This window comes from Ambystoma mexicanum, assembly GCF_040938575.1.
Source record: "Ambystoma mexicanum isolate Mex_15411 chromosome 12 unlocalized genomic scaffold, UKY_AmexF1_1 Mex_chr12_unloc.1, whole genome shotgun sequence".
Taxonomy (NCBI): Eukaryota; Metazoa; Chordata; class Amphibia; order Caudata; family Ambystomatidae; genus Ambystoma; species Ambystoma mexicanum.
Window position 1 is genome coordinate 10,021,240 of NW_027182322.1, and position 19,088 is coordinate 10,040,327.

Genomic DNA, 19,088 nt, shown 5'->3' on the forward strand with positions numbered 1-19,088 from the left:
CTGAGTCGGATGGTGACTGTTGCACTAGGTAACGTATGTGTCGTCTTGATCTGCGTTCTGGCCGCGAGCATGTGACGTATCTTCTCTGTTCTCTTCTCTCCCTACTTTGTCTGTCCTCTCCCGAGTCCCTTTCTCTCTGTTCCATGTGTGACTGACTTTGTGGCCTTTCTAAGGTGGCGCCTGGATGGTTTGCAGGTGGAGGGTTGGTCCTCACCTTGGGTCTTGGCGGCGTTTCTCTGACTCTGTCCCTTCCCTTCTCCTGGGAGAGTCTGCATAATGATTTGAAGTAACCTTCCTCACTGCATGTGATGCAGCGCTGGCCGATGGCTGGGCAAATGCTGTAATGGGGATACTCAAACCCACATCTGTATCAGAATGGTTCCTCCAATCTCCTCTCTAGCTGGAGTCTATGTATGTCTTCGGCTGGCATGGGGTTGTTAAAACTCTCCACCTGTGACTCGGTGGCTCTCTCAGCCCGAGCCAGCGCTAATATCACGTCCAGTGTGTGGGCTTTTTGTAGTACTTTCTGCCTAAATGTGACTCACACCCTGCGATGATTTGCACTCGTAATGCCTCAGTGTTGGAATAATTGGCAAAGTCACAGTGTTTCATTTTCGTGCATAATCTCATTACGTAGGCATCCATTGTCTCACCTTTGGTTTGTTTGGTACTATGAAATAGATGGCACTCATAATCCACATTCGTGTGTGGGGTGAAATAGCTGCCAAAGTGTCATTGAGGTCCTGGATGGAGTCAATGGCATCAGGAGGCTTCTCCTCAATAATGTCACGTGTGGCCGAACCCACCGCGAGTTTCAGGAGATATATTTGTCGTGCGTCTGCTATGGGCCCTGTGGCCCCCATGTATAAATCAAAATCTCTTATCCATCTGGCCCACCTGGGACCCATGTTGCTGGTGTCTGTGACATCAAAGGTGCCTGGCATCTGGGCTGCCAGTGTGTCAGGCAATCTGTGAGGGGCCTGATCGTGTGCCTACAGTCCTTGTGCAGGCATTCCTTGACCTTGAACCTGCGCCCCTTGATTTCCCTCGAGGTCATACATTCTGTATGAGTGATAACCTTATTTGCTGGGTGTCTTCTCCACTGGCTCCTTTCTTTTAGCTACTGTGAGGACACAGGGCTGTGTCATGGGCCTGAGTGATCCTGGAAGCGTCTTTCACAGGCACGAACACCATCTGCGTTATGTGGCATGAGAAGTGGGGCCTTGCACCCCTGGGCGCATCTGCTGCTGCGGGCCCATGTACGCTGCCCACAGTGTGTGTCCTGGCTTACTGCCGCAGCCTGGGTATCAGACCGCTGTGATCTGTCATGTGTGTCTGATTTGAATCAACGCCGCATTCCGTGGATGAAAACGCTGCTATTTTCAAGTGCGCGTTCTTACTCACCGCTGAGGCCCGGGCCGACTCTCAGGCTTCATTGCAGTGGGTGAAGCAGCCCCGCCTGGCGCTCCTGTGCCCTGATGCACAGCCTCGCCGTGACGCACCTTTGAGTGCGTGGTGATGAGCGGTGCCTCCAGGCGACTGCTCGAGCTGTGTCTGATCCATCGTGGTCCGCATCGGGTTCTGTGCCACCCGGCACGTCACCAGTGTTATGGCCTTGGGTAGGCCTCGCTCGCACACGTAGATGCACACAATGATAGGCGCGACACAGAGTTCTTGCTAATACGTCTTACTTTATTCAACTCGTTCCAACTCTGTCTTTAACACCGCCCTCCCACTTAACTTCCCTTTCCCAGCCTCCCACCTCCCGGTATCCCTGGATACGTCAATGTGACAAACAGTGAGCAAAGAAAAATGTGCACGGATTAGCCCTGCACATTTTCCAGAGGTTGATTAAATTTCATCAAACATTTCAAAAAAGCCCAGGCGAGTGCACACCCACCGTGCTGATGGTCGAATTCCTCACAATCATTCACCATTCACCTCAAAGATGCACTGGGAATAATATCTCTACATGAGGGAGGACAACTTCATCATAAAGGGCCGCAGAAGATGGAACCAGAGCCCAGGACTGAGGAAAAATAACCCGAGCCTAGGGAGCATTAGATATCTCAAGAAACGTTAATACTGAGCTAAAGGTACAGGTGTCCCTATGAACCCCAAGACATGGCACCCCAGAAGCCCCGCTCCTTTCTATCGTTTACAATGCGCCCTTTATTCCACCTCTATAGCAGACGCGTTGCTGGGCAGCCTGTGTTACTTGTGTTCACAAAACTGCGTGTAACTCAATCACCAGAGCTGCACAATTCCGGCTTTTAAGTGGATCCTGTTTACGAGGGATCCCGGATTCCCTCTGTGGAGATTGTTCGTCTGTCGCAACCGAAATGTGATTTATATTTACAATCGAAGCTCAAGATTTGCTCTTGTTCGCCCCTTTACCGCTACTCAGTGGTGGGTTTGCGGGATCTTTTAGAGCATGTGGGCACAGTTGAGGGTATGTGTGTTGTAAGTGGGAAAAGGACAGAGCCCCTTTAAGAGGGAAGCTCAGGACTATGGGAGGGAGAGGGAGGCAGGAGGAAGGGGAGGAGCAAGGGAAGGGGAAAGGCAGAAACGTACTGGAGGAATAAAGAGGTTGGAGTGTACAAGGGCTCCTGTGCAGTCATTTGATGTGCGTGAAGCGGCCCCATGAAGGGGGCTAACAACTGGCGACGAAGGGAAACGAGCCCCTGCAGTACCATGACAGAGGGGAGCCCAGCAGTAACGGTGGACAGGGCCCGTGTGCCCAGCAGCATCCGGGGGCCCGTGTGCTCACGGTGATCGAGGGCCTGTGCGCCCACAGTGAAGGTGAGGCCGAGTGCCAAGCAGTTTCGCAGGGCCCATGTGCCCTAAGTGAAGTAGGGCCCGTGCGCCCAGCAGCAGAGCAGGAAAGGGCCCGTGCGCCCAGTGTGGAGGACGTGTGCCCCATGAGAAAGAAGAGGCCCATGTGCCCGCGACAAAGCAGAGGCCCGTGTGCCCTGCAGGTGGAAAGGGCCTGTGTGCCCGCAGAGCAATAACGGAGGGCCCATGCGCCAAGCAGTGATCGGGGGCCTGCGTGCCCGCAGAGAAGGTGGGCCCAAGCGCCCAACTGTTTGTAGGGCCCGTGTGCCCAGCCGCATCCGGGGTCCCGTGTGCCGAGGGCCTGTGCGCCCGCAGCGAAGAGGGGGTCATGTGCCCAGCAACGTAGGAGGGCCCTGAGCCCAGTGGAGGAACCGACGGCAGCAGCCTAGGAGGAACGACCTCGCGGGCCCGTGTGCCCGGCATCCACCAAGAGGCCCGTGCGCCTCTGGAGGGAAGGACCAGCAGCTGCGGAGCCGCCGAACAAGAAGAGAGAAGACCGCGTCTGCAGCACCCGCATCAGCGCAGCAGACCCAGCTGATCCAGAGAGGAGACAACGGACTGCGGTGGCCACACCCCACCAAGTAAGGTGTTCGGTCGGGGGTCGGGAAGGGAACGGAATCCCTGTGCCTCCCACACAGTGACATCCGGAAAAAAGGGAAATGGGAATCCTCGTGTCTCCCAAACAGTGACATTGAGAAAAAAAAAGGAAGGGGAATCCCCGTGTCTCCCACAAAGGACGTGACATTCAAAAAAGAAAAGGAAAAGGGAATCCCTGAGATCCCCACGTCTCCCACACAGTGACATCAGAGAAAAAGGAACGGGGAATCCCCGTGTCTCCCACAAAGTGACAGTCAAAACAGAAAGGGTAAAGCTCGCTCGAGCGCAAAAAAATGTATAAATAAATAAATAAAATAAATATATGTATAATAAAACATAGAAGGAACGAACTTGGGATACAAGGAAAGAAAGAGGTCCCAAACGAAGCAAGGATACAGGCCCAACAGTGTCACAGGACACCCTGCTGGCCCCGGGACGCCAGCCCACGGGCCCACTAATGGGTATCATGAAGGAAAGAAGGGTCAGCAGCTCACGTGCATAGACCGAGCCACGCAAGCCACACGTGTTGCCAACCCCATCACAGCAGCCCCACTACGCGGATCAACTGGGTAGAGTGCCACCTCACATCGAACACGGCCAACAACCCCACCAGAGTTGAGGTTGCGTATAAACTTGAGCCACCTGCCACCACACTGCAAGACAGGAGGCCGCCCAGCACCACCCGACAGAACGCCGTCTTCAAGAGGGAGAGGCCAGACCACCACGGGCACCCAGCCCAGGTTACAAGACCCCTGCCACCGTGCAGAAGCCCATGACCCAGATACATGGCCCGGAGGACGTCTGCAAAGCGCCCTCGGTCACCCCAACCAACACACGCGTCTACAACGGTGCCCCGAATTAGGGGTAAGAAGCACAACGGAAAGGACTGATACGTAGAAGGGGGGTACCACCCCGGGAATAAAACAACCGGACAATTGCAAACAGAGAGCACTAACTGGGACACCCACACCATGCTAGAAACCCCAGAGCCACCCACCCAGTGGACCTAGGTTATTCGAACCCCAATGCAGCTCTATAACAGCCTGGGTACACATTAGTGGCCTCCACCACGCAGGCCACTGGTGCAGAAATTTGACAGGCCCACAGAAGGAAAATACCAACACAATTTGTGCATCACCACGCGGATAACCACAAGGTGGAGAGCCATCGCGCCTCTCATACCCCTGCAGACTACAGGGGACCAAGGGAACCCATTTGGATACTACCAGCAGCCCACAAGAGTAAAGCTGCGCCTGAACTGCCGTTGCTCAACATGAGAATACGAGTAACCATGCCACAGGCCAACCAACTGCCCATGACCATCGAGAAAGCCAGGTGCGACAGCCCAGGACCTACCGCCACGTGGAGCACCACAACGCGCCCACACCATGACTGACCACACACAAGCAGAGGCCGACGCAGGTGCGCAAACCCTGGCAAACCTGGGCCCCACATGATATGCCGCCGCCATGAGAAAACCCGACCCATTCGCCTTGAACCCGCACCACGACCAAGGAACAAGATGGGAAGAATGGATCAAAGAGTTTGAGGACTTTCTAGGTGCAATTGGGAACCAAGACCCGCCAAACAAACTCAGCATATTTAAGAACTTGGTAGGAAAGGAGGTAAAGGACATCATCAAGACCATCCCAGCTACAGACAAAACCACGTACCAACGTCTCCTCGATGCAGTCAACGACAAACTCAGAGTAGGATCCAACAAAGACTACGAACGCCTTGCATTCAACCAACACAGGCAGTGTCCACACGAATCGATCAGAGAGTTCGTCATACGTCTCCAGCAGAAGATAGGAGACTGTGACTTCGCCAACTTCAATGATGAAGAAGCCATAAGACTAAGGATCATAGAAGGGTGCACCTCGTCAACGTTCAGAAAACACCTTCTCATAAAGCCCCTACCCCTAGCGAAAATACTCAATCTGGCAAAAACATACGAGAGAGTTGACGCACAGGCAGCCGCCATTGAAAGGAAAGTTGAACGCGACGCCATCGCGGCCCTCACGGAAGAGCAACCGCAATACTCTGAGCCCACTCGAGCCTGGAGAAGGAGGAAACTGAGAAGACACTGGCAAGAAAGCCTGAGAAAAGAGCACTGCTACGGATGAGGGTTGACACACACCCACAGACAACCATACCCAACCTTTGGACGAACATGCTGGCGCTGTGGCCAGGAAGGCCACCTTCAGAGAATGTGCCGTACAGGACCGCCCACAAGCTCGGTATGCCAACCGACACCCCAGGCAAGATACCCGAGTACACCCAGTGCACGGTTAGACACCAGGAAAGACATCAAGGCCATGAACACTAGCCCACCCAGAGACCTCAGGCATGCACACCCCCTCTACCCTGAGTTAGTTCACCACAAAGGGGACGGACCGGCACTTGGCACACAAACCCCACCCGTTCTGTGAGAGGACTATGAGCTCCACAACCGCCCAGTACCTTTTGAAATATCGTACGGGGGGAATGGAAGTCACAAGAAACGTCAGTACAAGGCAACCGTACCAGACAAGGGCGGAAGAATACCCCCTAGACAAACCCCAAGACCATGCCGTCCAATGGAGGATGGCACAGGCAGAGCAGCCTAAAGGACAGTCACGCCGTGACCCAACCCAAGGAGTCCACAGAGTGCCGGACACCATCCGCATGATACCGAGTCCCGCCAGAGGACACAGCCGTCTCAGTCACCGGACAGCACTACAGCACGCACTCATCAGCGTCCATTATAGGTCATTCAAAGTAACCCACAAGAAGGACCACGTGCCCGAGCAAGAGGCAGAAGAAGCAAGCAAAGCCAGAGGACAGACGAACCGCGCAGACCCCATCCTAGCAACAAGGGACAAAGAGCAAATGAAAACTATGTCAAAATGATGCCAAAGGACTCCCTCTTCCACGAGCTATACTTTGAAGAGCAGGAGCCAATGAAAGGAGAAGCGATCGAGAGGAAGGAAAAGGAGAGAGCAGAGACTGATGAAACACAGCAACGAGAGAGCGTGGAAGAGACCCACGAGCAACCAAGCAGGCCCCACCGAGCCACAAAGAGACCCCAACGTCTCATCGAGCAAATGTGACCCGGGAAGTCTCATGTTAAGCAAGGGGGAGGTGTTGTAAGTGGGAAAAGGACAGAGCCCCTTTAAGAGGGAAGCTCAGGACTATGGGAGGGAGCGGGAGGCAGGAGGAAGGGGAGGAGCAAGGGAAGGGGAAAGGCAGAAACGTTATGGAGGAATAAAGAGAAGTTTGGAGTGTACAAGGGCTCCTGCGCAGTCATTTGATGTGCGTGAAGTGGCCCCATGAAGGGGGCTAACAACGTGGAGGGCGAATGTGTGCACCAGAACCTCCTTTAAACGCACACGCGAAGAGAGCATAGATAACGTGCGCCTGTTTGTATTTAAATAGTGCTTTTTACATGATGAAGAAACACAAACTGCCAGTACAGCAGACTTGCGAGGGTCTGATCTAGACATGCTATCCTCAGCAACCAATCAAAGAGGACCAAAGAGGCACCACCCTCCGTGTACACAGCTGCAAGTTGTGTTCGCTGCACTCCCCTCAGCCGACAATGTAACAGTTTCAAATAACGGAACTAATCTGCACAAAAGCAGTGATGCATCAGACGTCTAAACACCACATTATGCCAGTTTTAGACAACTGTTTAACTCCACCTACATTGAAAATAGTTTTCCTGTTGCAAAATGTGTAAAGAGGATTTTAAATAAATGTTCTTTCTTATTGCCAGAGGAGGCTGGTGACCGATAATCGGTTTTGCAGGATAACATATGAAAACATCCAATAGATTTAAAATCACTAAGTACGCAGGAGCATTGTCTAATCCTTTTTCTTGATTCCCCTGCCCTCAATATATCCCAATGTAAGAGGATGAGACTGTCCATGCTGGCTGTGGCAATGTGTCGGAATTGCCATGTAAAGACACACTCGCAGGGATCAAAATTATGATTGGATAAACAGAAGCTAAAATTAGCTCCTGGGATTTCGTCAGTTAGTGACCAGTAGCTACCACTGGGAATGAGGAGCTAGTCCACAGTCTTCCACAACTCCAACCATCAGATGAGATGCAAACATATCATTATGTCCATTATTTCGGACCCCCTTTTCTGTAAATGTTGTATAGATGTTTCCCAATGTTTATGTATAGATAGCCCCAAATGCCCGGAGTTAAATTCACATAGGCGTATTTGTTCAGCATCAATTGGCCCGGGGAGACAAAAGTATCTCCACTTAGATGTTGGTATTAAGATAACCAGGCTCTTCTAGGCAACAAGCAGGAGGTAAATAGCTCCCAGTGCCCCTCAATTTCGAATCCTGCACCCATGTTGCCCTTGCCCTTGATGCACTAATGTCACTGTCAAAAACGTGTTCATGCTGGTTGCAGCAATATATGCTAGAATCCCCACGTAAGAAAACCCTCAAGCTGAAATTGCCAGTAATGCCACTTCAAGAAAGCATATCCATGCTGGCTGCACCAACATATGCCAGTAGTCCCACCTCAGAACCCAGTCAAGTAATGTTGGTTTTGCCCATAGTGCACTAATGCCTCAGTACTGTAAGAAGACGTGTCCATGCCAGCCCCCAAGTTCAATGCTTTACTGCTTCATATTTTCCTCCCCCACATTATTCATAGTTCCCACTTGTATAGACTTGCAATCATCGGTCACCCACACATGCAAACATTACACATACACACCTCGCTCATACCCACCTGCACATACATACCTCTGTATTCATTCGCAAGCGCACAAAATCACAAATGGACACATTCACATGCAGACTCACAGACCATTCACAAATATCTGGAAGAAAGTACATAAATACACACGCTCACAAACACATGCTGGAAGTGATTTTTACCTGCTTGCTTATCAACTGCCCCTACAACACACTCTCAACTGGAAGGCCTGCATCTCTCCATGTATCCTGACAGTCATTGCACAGTTTGGCAGGAAACAATGCCAGACCTCTGAAGGCATGCCCATGAACGCTCATGCCAGAAAAAATACAACCCGCTAGGGAAAAAAGAGAAAAAGATTTCTTGCAAGGATAACACGTTTTTAATAGCACAAAAAACGGATATGTCAGCAAAAAACTCTGCTGCTCGAGAACGTTCTGCTGAAAAATGTTACTAGCAGAAGGTTATAAGGCAACCCATCGTCATTACTACATCACACATACAGTAGAAACCCGCATGGCTGGTTGGTGAGACCCTATACATGGGCAGCCTGCTCCATAGGGGTTGCCAGACTGCAATTGGTCCCAGCCCGTCCGTCCATCTTCCATCACCTGGGGTCAGCTGGCCTCATCTCTCCAGGGAATGAAGGTGACGTTCCTCATTAGTTACTATTGTAAGACAATGCTACTCTATCATTATGGCGTGAACCTGGGAAACGCCGGGATTGGCACAGTGGAAGGCTCAAGATCATGCTGACCCACTCATTCTTCACTCAGTTCATATCACACTCTCTGCCCCCAGGTTTTCTACCCTCGCTTTGGACTATAATTTATTGCTCCCTGTACCCTGTATTATAAAGTGTGTCATTATGAAATAAGTTGAAATGTTTGTGTTCTTTCAGATCTTTTGTTTGTGTTTGAGAAGTATTATCGAGTTGGGAGGCAGTGCCTGTATGTAAATAAAGGAATTAACCCATCCCCAGACCATCTTTGAGCCCTTCAGTGTCAGAAGCTCAGGGCATATACTTGTCCCAGTACTTGCCTATGAGGACTTGTCTCCACTCCAGGAATACCTTTTCTATTTATTTTTCCTTGCAGGTATAATACCTCCTACTTACCCACAATCCAGCAGGTAAATCATTTGCTGTCCTCTGGCCAGGAATCGTTGACTTTCGGGTGTGGGGCACCGGACAGCTCCATTGCATGGCCCCTGGAAGGATCTTCCGGCAGGGTGGCAGATTTGTTCCAGGAGGTGCGCTCTCCTGGACTCGCGGTGGGGTTTGGAATCTATTTGAGTAGTTGGCGCTTGGCCCATTAAAGCTCTCCCGGTCCCCCTGCGGGGTGCTGCAGGACCGATTGAGGGCATGACAGGGGAGAGCCCTGGTCATCTGACCCAGGACTGGCATGTACATTGCTGGGGGGTTCCCTCCTCAGGTACGGCTCTCTTGCTTGTCTATGGGGGCAGTGACTGTTTTCCTAGGCACCGCGTTTGCCGCCACCAGTGGTCTCTCTTACCTGTCTTGCGTGTCTGGTTGGCCAGCTCTGAGAGTGCCTTAGGGCCAGTGTAGCCATGGCTCCTTGCAAGCAGGGCAGCATTGGGGTATTGGCTTGGTCGTGTGTGCTCTCCGCTGTGGTTCAGGGTTGCTGCCCTGTTGGTTTGGTAACCGGGTGGTGCATCCCGCATGGTCTGCTTTGTTGCTGTGGTTTAAGAGTTTCTCAAGGCTTCTGTGCCTCTGTGGCCTGTTGCTATTGCAGAGGCATGGGAGTGAACCTGCATGGGAAGTTGCTTGGCCCTCTTCCAGTGTGGTTGGTGTGCATTGAAGGACACTGGGGATGTTTCCCTTTCCCTGGATGGGCCTTGTCCCACGGGCCATGTAATGCATGCTGGGGGACAGTGTTTCATCAGATATTTCCTCGTACCAATCAGTTTCCCTTTTTTCCTCTTCCTGGGGCTCCCTCATAGATCCAGGGGAAGTACCTGGATGGTAAGGTGGTGGGTTCTCTCCGGTCTCTCCGGATGGGGTGTCGGTTAGCCCCTGCTCTGCAGTCAGGCCTTGCTCTTACCTCCTCCTCTGTGACGTGTGGTTGGCTTATGGGAGATGGTTTTATGGAGTTGCTGGGTAAGTGGACAGCTGAGAGGGTGCCTTGGACTGATGGCGCCCTGGGTCTCTCCTGCCGGGCGTTTCTGCTACCCATGCTCCCGGGATACTGCAGACTGCCCCCGGGTTGGAATCCCTGTTCCACCTTTTTAGTAGGGAGCGTTTCTGGATGGGCGTGTGCTTCTGAAGATCCTCCCTCTGATTCTGTTGGGAGACTGTTTGGTTTCCATGGGGTTTTGGGGCTCCTATGTCCATGTGAATGTGCACACCGCTTAGCGGCAGTGTCTCTGAGTTGCTGGGGGTTATGATTGTTTCAATTCCTGGTTCTCCCTTTCGGTTGATGGTGGCTCTGTGGGAATTTGCAGAGATGGTGGTTATATGTCCCTGTCTTGATGGTTGGCACTTCATGGCGACTCTGCAGGGGTGGGTCGGGACTGTTGTCTTCTGCTTGACGGGCACTGATGGATTGGGGGTTCCTGGTGCATTGGCAGTTGTCGCGGTTGTCCCCTTCTCTTGACCTCTCTTTGTCGTGACCAGGTTCTGTGCTGCCCAGGGGGTGCTATCCTCATGCGGGTGTGCAGTGTCTCCTAAATGTCCTGGCCTTTGTTCTAGGGTGTCTGTTGCTCTCTGCAGAACAGTTTCTGGTGTTCGGGGGTCATATGGCTAATTTAGTATTTCTTATTCCATGGGCTCGTCTCTGCTCAAGGCACCTGGTTTTGATTCTCCTGGCTTCTCAGGCCAACATGGCCCGGCCCCAGTAACCTTGGACTTCCAGCCGGATCTAGAATGGTGGTTGCTCTGAGAGAATATCATAAAGGGTTTTGGGTTGGAATTCCCCATGCTGCCCATCTTTGCTGCGGTTGCCGGCGACCTCAAGTGGGGTCCACTCTGGGGTCGCTGCCTCTGGTGTCTTGTGGTGTTGGGAGGGCCCTTCTCAGTTCTTTCGATTGGTTGGACTTTTTCTTCTTTTTGTGATGCCCTACCCCTCTGTGGGTCGATCTAAGGTGGGGTCGGCTTGGTCGGAATGGACATGCCGTTGCCTGTTTTTTGTGAACCATCAGGGGATTCAGGGTTGCCATCCATGGATGTCTTGGCTGTGTATGTGGGGGCCTGGCCGGAGGTTCACCTAGTTTCTCTGGAGGTGGTCTGTGTCTGAGGGGTGGAGACATTTGGGGATGTTCGCCTTTTGTCTATGTCCCTCAAACCCCCTGTGCAGGGGTTCTTCCCACCTGGCCTTTCTCAGACATCTGTCACTGGCCTACATCCCCTGTTTTTGTCTCTCTCCCCCCTGCAAGGTTCCGGACAGTTTCTCCACGTACAGAGCCATTGGTGTATGGTCAATGGCTGTCCTGGGTCTGGAATAACCCTGGTGTTTCCTGTGGCCATCCTCCAATTCCCCTCATCCCCTACATAGTGCTGGGGTTTGGGTGGAGCAGGGCACGTTGGTTTCCTTCACTTCTGGTTGGTCAGTCTCAGGCCCTTGACAGGCACGGAGGTCGTCTGGCCCTCTTCTGGTGGGTCTCGGGTTTGGGTCCATTATCTTCTGTGTCAGGGCACATTGGAGCGTGGTTTTTCTGCTTGGGTGCCGGTTGCTATCCTCCATGCCAGGCACCCATTCACCTTGTGAGCCTTTGGGTGCCGCTGTGTGCATTTATTCGGTGGCTTCCTCTTCTTTGTGGTTTCCCTTCTGAGTTCCTGTAAGGGTTTGTACAGGGGCTGGTGGTGTCCTCTCTGGGCTCCCAGTGGGCAGCTTTTTGAGCTCTTGAAGGCACATGTGGAGAGTTTTGGTTGGGAGTTCTATGGTGGGGGCCCGTCCTGTACAGTCTTGCCTCCTCTCGCGCATGGTCCTCTAGAGGACTTCCTTCTGGGATCTGTCTTTGGTGGTTCTTTCTATGGGGTTCTCCCTTTGTGCCTCTTTGGGGCTTTCGAGTCAATCTCCTTGTGTTCAAAATGATCTTGGTGGCTGTTGCCTCTCCCTATTGGCTGGGTTGATTGGGGATTCTTGTGTCATCCTCTCTTTCTGCAAGTACCCCCATTATGGTTGTCTTTCGTTGTGTCCCACCTTTATTTCATGCACTTAGTCTACAGGACAAGGGACCCGTCCCGGTGCATGTTCTCAGTCTTCGTTCTGGGGGACTGGCGGCCTCCTGGGCGAAGGGCGGTCTGGGGCTGTCTCAGCAGTGGCTATACTGGATGACTGCTTGGGGAACCCTAGGGTTGGTTCCTTTGTTGGTTGGTGTGCTGTCCATTGGTAGGGTTTGTTCGCCTTTCTGTGGGAGTACATTGGCGATGGGATGCAGCAGTGGTTTTTTCTCAGTGTCTCAATGGGACCTCTCCCTTATGATGTGCTTTGGTATGCCTCAGAGGTAAGCACTGGGACGAGGAAGAGGGATGTGGAGTTAATGCCCTGATTGCTTAAAGGTAATATTTATTACTTGTTGTCCCAATCTTCCTCGCCACAGTACTGATGACCCTCCTCTGCCTCCCTGGGCCGGGAAGGACCCATAATCCGGATTGGGAAATTAGTAACTGCAGGATTGTGTAAGTGAGAGGTAATTTACTTCCAAGGAAAAACAAACAGAAAATGAGTTCCTGGAGTGGAGACGAGGCTTCAGAGGCAGCATAGGAAATGGGCCGGAACATGACAGAGTGGGGCTCCAGCAAGACATATCTTGCCAGAGCAGAGCTCCGGCAAAATATGTCTTGCCGCCCTGTCTGTAACGCTTACCTGGTATCCACAGGGACATCACTCAGTCTGTTCTGACCTCTTACGACCTCGAACCCTTCCCTGGAGTCTACTCGACTGGAGACTGGGCCTGAAACACAGGATTGGTAGAGTTTAACTCCCTATTGTCTCTGTGTGCTTGAACCCCTTCTTCCCCGGGGGCCAACCCCTCTCGTTGATCCACAGCTCACCTTGTTTTCTTGCAAAGTGTGCTCTCCGTCCTGCTTTCAGCACAGGGGCGCGTTGATTGATGCGGGCTCATTGCTGCCCCGTTACTTCACTGGCAAGAGTCCGACAGGTAAGTATAATGAGTCTTTTGAACAGTTCTCTATCTTCGTTCCTTTCCTTCCTTAGATGATGGCCGGAGTCCGGGGATGGCAACGTGCTGCTGAGATGAGTAGTGCTGAAGGTGAGTGAGAGCGCGATGCGCGATGCGACCCTTTCGTATTTGTATTGAACTGAGTTCTTTTTCTGTGTCTTTTAGGTGCTGCGATGTTTTCAGCGTGGATGCCGGTTATGAAGAAGAAATGCGGTGAGTAAGCGCGGTATGCGCCGCCTCTAGATGTTTCCACGCTAACCTGGAGTGTCTTTTCCCTCTTGCAGATGGATGAGAAGTTCCGGAGACAGAGTTCCCCCAGAGCGGCTGGCATTCAGGTAAGCGTTTGAAGCTCGTACAGTCTTTAAAAAGAAGCAAAGATTTGCTGAATGCTTACTAATGCCTTTTTTCTGTTCTTTTGCCTTTTCCTTAGGAAGCGGCGTGCCGGGATGGGAATGACACCGTCGAAGATGCCCGCAGAACAGAAGAAGTGATGAATGATGGGCAGAAGCACCGCAAGATAAGGCTGCTCCTAACAGTGTTCTTGTTCTTGCAGGAGCTGAGCGCAGAAGAAAGATGCAGGCCTACTGGAGACCGATCCGAACACGGTGAGTGTCACGCCGCAGGTGAAGAAAACACAAAGCATGTTTCTCAGCCTGGGCATGGCTTAAATAGTCTCTGGGTATCCCAGGTGTCTCTGGGCTGAACCACACCCAAAAGACTAGACTGCACATGCAGTTCTGGGAACCGAAATATGTGGGGGCATCCATCTTGTCCCCATCAAAGCACTACAAGTCCAATCCCCAATGTTATCCTATGGGAGTGAATGAGTCTGGTGCCACAAGCGCCAAGTCTGACTCCAAGTGGGTCTTTGGAGGGATGGAGAGGCCCTTGAGGGCCATGTAGGTGATCGTGGCCTGGCTCCAGCGTGACATCTTGGAGGGCTGGGGACATGAGGGGCAGGAATCATGACACTGTCCCCAGACCCAGGGGTTTGACCATGACAATCACATCTGTTCTTCAATGAACAGGTGGCATTCAGAAGACTGCAGAGTCTTCTGAAAGTGGTCTGCTTGATGAAGCAGGGGTTGCTTGTGCGTTTGACAACTCGGCTTCAGAACAGGATGCTCCTAGCAATATCTGTCCTGAAGCCAAGTTATCACATGCACAAGCAACCCACGTTTCAACAAAAATCCACTTTCAGTAGACTCGATGTACGCCGCTGCATCCAGAAACAGCCAAAATCTCACATACTTGTTGTAGCTGTCCAGACTGCTATATATGTCCTGCAACGGAGAAACATTTATTTCTCAGGGTGTGTATTGTGACCAATTAAAACTGAAGAGCCCAACTTCCATTATTCACTCAAAAAGGTTTCTTACTGAATCACAATAAGACGTGTTTCAAATTTAAAATTCTGGACATACTTATGCTCGTAAAATGCTCTTTGCTTTTATGCAAATAGCCAGGATTGGGTTTTATGAAGAAATACTGTATTGCGTGACCTGGCCTGGGACCACACCCATAGGCCCCGCCCCTCCTCCTCCACAGCCCCGCCTTCGCCAAGGTTGACAGGGTTCCCCCAGTGCATTTTTACCATTTCCAGCACTGCTGTGAAAATACAATTATTACCAAATGAGTCAATTCGGTTTCAGGGTGCTTTGCAGCTTCTGTAACAGAGTTCAAGATGGGAGACAACTGCGGGTATCAGGCAGCAGGCAGTTTGGCAGATGAAGCTGGACGGGCAGCTGGAGGCTGACCTACACGGCGGCTCAGGGTCAGGAATTATCTCTGTGCTGGTCGGCGGTTATGAAGCACTGGTCGAGGTGTCTCGGACGGCTTTTTGCGACAGCGAAGTAACATCAGTCTGAGGGTCTCAACTGGATTGAAAATGTCCTTTAAGGCAGACGTCGGCAGATGCTAGTCGAGGCACTTTTCCTAGCTTCTTCACTGGGCTCGTGTTGTCTTTTGAGGTGGACGGTCCAAAGCTGAGCAGCTGCTTTGTCCTTGGTTTAGGGTTCAGAGACTCTCTGGCAATTCCCACCTAGGAAGCTTGCTGCAGAACCTAGCAGGGCATTCTGTGTGCTGGCTGGGTTCCAGTTCTGGAGCCACTGGAGGGTCCTCTGGATTCAGTATTTCCCTCTGTTCCCTGGGAGATGTATAGGGGAGGGATCTTGCTTCCCTCTAGGAAGTCCTTGCCTTCCTTCACTGTCAGAAGATGTAAGGCAGACTGTACCTTCAGCCAGGGTCCAATGATGAGTTCTTTCTTCTGCTGCTGGTGAACCCTTCAGATGATCTGCCAAAAGAGGGGCTTGGCCCTCTTTTAAAGCCAACTGGACCACATGGATTGGTGTAGGCTAAGCATACCTTAATGAGACAATCCTGGGTCCCCACCAACAAACTCTGTTATGCGTGAGGTCATAACGTTAATGTTAATGTTAAAGGACATTTGTACCAAGCACTATCACCAATCGGAGTGGTTACCTGTCGCTCTAACCAGAGTGCTTTGCAACAGAAAAGGTAAAGGGGTGACAACATGTCATACTATGTCCCACCCATCTTCTGTCTGTTGTGGATCAAATGGTCCATCTGGTTAATGGAGCTCTTTCTGATTCCTGATTAAAGCGGCAGGTCTCCCTTGAAGCTGCGGTGAGACCATAATTTCTGGCTCTGGCAAACCAGATACTTGTACCTTCTGAATGGCATCACGTTGTGGGGATGACTACTGTAAACACGCGGTCCCAGACATGACATTTCACTGTCAATTGATACTGAGGTCGGAAGCTGGTTTTAGGTTGGCACAGTAGCATATGAAAGATGGTTGCGGTTTCCCGTCTCCTTTGTTAGTGTAACGCTCACCTGATTCCCGTAGAGGCGCCGGTCTTGACTGGGCGTATACCGTATCTTCAAAGGTGATGTGTAACACACGGCTGGCTCTTTGGGCTGGACCTCTGTGCACTGTATGTCTGACTCGAAGGGTAAGATGTCTGCAGATAGAAAATATGGGATTAATGAACTGGGTTATTGAATGTCTCTCTCTTCTTCCCTTTCTCTTTTCCTGTAGAACCCCAAAGGTTAACGCTCTCACCTTAGGTAAGTGAACGTCGTGCTCTCCATCTGCCTCGGGGCAGGGTGCTGTAACCAGTTCCTTCACTGGATAAGGGGAGCAGGCCTCTTGACTTCAGAGGACTTCTGTCCGTCGTTTACTGCACGAACGGTAAGTTTCGAGTAATTCTAATGTCTTTAAAGTCTTTAGTAATGATGTCTCTTGTTTTGCAGGGTTCCGGCGATGGCGGATGACAGGCTGCTGAAGTGAGTTGAAGATGGAGCCCGTGTGATGAATAGAAGCGCCTGGAAGCACGTAAGTAAGCGCTTGTTGCCTGCTTCACGATGCGCTCTAACTGTCTTTTTATTTTGCAGGTACAAGTTCAGAGCGGCTGCAGGGTGCCGGAATACCCACTGGGTTAGATGTGGAAAGGAGTAATGGCACGTGAGTATTAAAGTTCCCCAATGTCTTTAAACGCACCTTGTTTTGTCTTTCAGATGCGGGATGCAGCGCCGAAGGCCTCCGGAGTGTGCGAAGAGTTGGTAAGCTTTTGTCTTTCAGATGCCGGAATGCAGTGTGAAGACCTCCGGAGCGCATGAAGAGTAGGTAAGCCTTTGTCTTTCAGATGCCGGAATGCAGCGCGAGGCGTTGGTGACAGCCGATGGACCAGGTAAGTGAAGAGCTGTCATTGAAGACCGTAATGCTAACCTGTTCTTTCTTTTCTTTATAGGTGTTGCTGAAGACTGGATTCAGGATGGTAAGCCTTTTTCCTTAGGCCCTGGATCAGATGCAGAAGACACGATGAGCGTTCTGCTGCAGAGGATGCAGAATAACGCAAAGCAAGATTCATCCATCGGGTGTGGTTTAAATAGCCTCCTGTAGTGCTTAGGTGTCTCCTTCCACAGCCACGCCTAGGTAAGAAAAGAGTTCCTGCTTTCCAGAAGAGTTCCAGTGTTCTGAACCTAGGGAGTGGCTCCTGCCCCACCCAACAGGAAAAGTAGTTCCAAACAGAAGAGGATCAGAGGCTCAATTGGCAGGCAATTAAGCAGCATGGTCTGCTGCAGGTAAGTCCACCCAAGCATTATGAGCCCGGCGCTTCCAGCGCTGGGACTGGGCATATTTATGAGCCTGGTGCCACTGGCGCCAGGACTGGGTCCAAAAGGTCCCAATTGGGACTGGTTGGCACTCGGAACCTGGGTTATGGATCTGCTTCCAAGGGAGTTGGGAAAACCCTGACCTTTTGGAAGCAGAGATCATGACAGTACCCCCCCTCAAGGCCCCTCCCAAACCGGGCTTCTCCGGGGGTTTTGGCTTGTCAGGAAATGTTCGGTGAAATCTTTTGATTAGGCGAGGAGCGTGGACATATTCAGCAGGTTCCCAGGATCTCTCTTGGGGGCTGTAGCCTTTCCAGTCAATTAGGTAAAATAGTTTAGATTTGGAGATCTTGGAGTCCAGAATGCTTTTGACTTCAAACTCGAGTTCTCCATCAACTAGGATAGGTTTTGGAGATTTAGTTAGTCGGGTTTGAGGTTGCACGGGTTTTAATAGAGAGACGTGGAAGACCGGATGTATCTTCATGTGCGGGGGCAAGTCCAACTTGACCGCTACTGGGTTTACTATGGTAGTGATGGAATAGGGACCAAGGTATCTTGGGTTGAATGTGCGTGGCCCTTTTAGAGGTAGATATTTGGTGGATAACCAGACTTGATCCCCTACTTGATATTGAGGGGCTTCCTTCCGATGTTGATCTGCTCCTTTCTTGTATTGTTCTTTAGCCCTTTGAAGGTGAGAAACAGCTTCCTTAAAGGCTTGGGTGATTGTAGAATGCAGGTAGTCTACTGCTGGTGTTTCAAGATCTTGGAGGGGATCCAACTCCGAGGTTCGAGGGTGACTGCCGTACAAAAGAAAAAACGGGGTTTCCCAGTTCCCCAATGGACAGAGTTATTGTAGGCATATTCGGCTATCCAAAGGATGTCTTTCCAAGTTTTTTCAGTTTGTTGCAGCATGCAGCGTGAATACTGTTCCAGAGTTTGATTGGTCCTCTCGGTTTGTCCGTCGGTCTGAGGGTGGTGACTGGTCGATAGTCTCACATCAATTTGAGCCGACCGACAGCAACTTCGCCAAAAATGAGAAATAAATTGACTACCTCGATCCGAAATTAGAACCGAAGGAAAACCGTGCAGTCGGACGATGTTTTCGAGAAATTCTCGGGCCAGAGTTGCTGCTGTTGGCAAGCCTTTGAGCGGAATGAAATGCGCCATCTTGGAGAATAAGTCCACGATTACTAGAATCGTATTGTATCCGGAGCATGGAGGTAGATCGGTGATGAAGTCCATAGAAAGCGTATGCCAAGGGCGAGGTGGGATGTCAATAGGGCGTAAGAGGCCTGCTGGTCTTTCCTTTTGACTCTTGTTTTGGGCGCATACTCCACAGGACATTATAAAGTCTCTGATATCTTTTTTCCAAGACGGCCACCAGAAGTAGCGCTTGATCTTTTCTGAGGTCTTGGCCATACCGGGATGTCCTTCCATTAAAGAATCGTGATAACAAGAGATTACTTTTTTCTGTAAATCTGTGCTGGGCAGGTATAATCGTTCTTGGAAATACAATAAGTTGTCCTTTACTGCAAAGTTCTGTATGTCTGCTGGAGTTACAAGTTGCCTGGCTTTATCCTTAACTTCCTCTATGGATTGTGTGGCGATTACACCCAAAATTCTTTGTTCGGGAATGATTGGTACAGGTTTAGGGTTGATCAAGTGTTCTTCC